Source organism: Perca fluviatilis, chromosome 5 (genome assembly GCF_010015445.1).
Source record: "Perca fluviatilis chromosome 5, GENO_Pfluv_1.0, whole genome shotgun sequence".
Lineage (NCBI taxonomy): Eukaryota > Metazoa > Chordata > Actinopteri > Perciformes > Percidae > Perca > Perca fluviatilis.
In genome coordinates, this window is record NC_053116.1 from 8,251,489 (window position 1) to 8,252,584 (window position 1,096).

Genomic DNA, 1,096 nt, shown 5'->3' on the forward strand with positions numbered 1-1,096 from the left:
TTATATTTCACTATAGTATTTTTTACTTTTTATTTTTTATATTTCTATATGCATTTATTTACGGTGCTTTTTATGATGTTTGTTCATAAGCCTTAATTTATTCAGTTGCCATCAATGACAAATAAATAATGAAAATGGAACACACAGATCCTGGTTTTTATTTGACCAAATACCCGCCTTGTTCCCTGCCCTGTAGAGCTTGTTAACAGTGTATTTTATACGCCACGAAAATGCACACATCAATGCTAGAAAACATTGGGACATTGTAAATTTATATTCTTTAAAAAATAATACTGCTAGGATTTACATGTACTTAAGTTTCCCCAAATCCCCCATCATAGGATGAGGCTGGTGTTATTCTATATTGTAATTATTGTCAACAAATTCCACGAAAAGACCAATAACCAGACCCAGCATCTTTTAATACTTCCCCCACCTTGTCTGCAGCACTCAGCCAGAAGCCCCATTGGTTCCTACTGAAAAACTTTCACTTTTTAAAAATAAAAGTAATTTTCTGGCAGCTGGGCACTTCAGTCTTTAAGAAAGCGTTACTTTAAAACGGGAGTAAATAGGAGCATTTATTGGTGACTATTTCCAGAAGTGGATTTTTACAAATTTGGTAATGTAGTGAGGATTTATGGCAGCAGATACGGTGTATGCGAGACTGAAAATAAACATCAGAGCCCATGTTCATCATTGATGTATTTTTTTTAATAGTTTTTGGACAAGAGTGGAGCTCTACGGCACAGAGTAACGTAATATATCAGGCTTTGGCAACACTTATTGGTTGGTTACTTTGTCTTTTCATAGTGTTGTTGACAATAAATAAAACCACAACTGAAACAATTAGTTGACCAATGGATTAGTCCATCAACAGAAAACTAATCTGCAACTGCTTTTGAGTTGGGTTATTTTTCCAAGCCCAAAAGTCCACCTCTCTGGTTCCACCTTTACAGTTGTGAGGATGTGTCGCTTGCCTTTGGTCCTACGTGATTGTGAATTGAATATATTTGGGTTTTCAACTATTTCCAGGACAAAAACACAGCATTTAAAAAGATGTCACCTTGTGCATTAGGAAATTGGGATGCATATTTTG

At 35.3% G+C, this 1,096-nt stretch overlaps 1 protein-coding gene across 1 annotated transcript in view; it reads right to left on the reverse strand.

Moving 5' to 3' along the window:
• Window positions 1–689: 689 nt before the first annotated feature.
• Window positions 690–1,096, reverse strand: part of fitm2 (fat storage inducing transmembrane protein 2) — a 3,789-nt gene continuing 3,382 nt past the window's right edge. The window contains exon 2 of the mRNA XM_039800967.1: window positions 690–1,096. This exon is cut by the window's right edge and continues 1,335 nt beyond it. The gene's annotated coding sequence lies outside the window, so the exon portion shown is untranslated.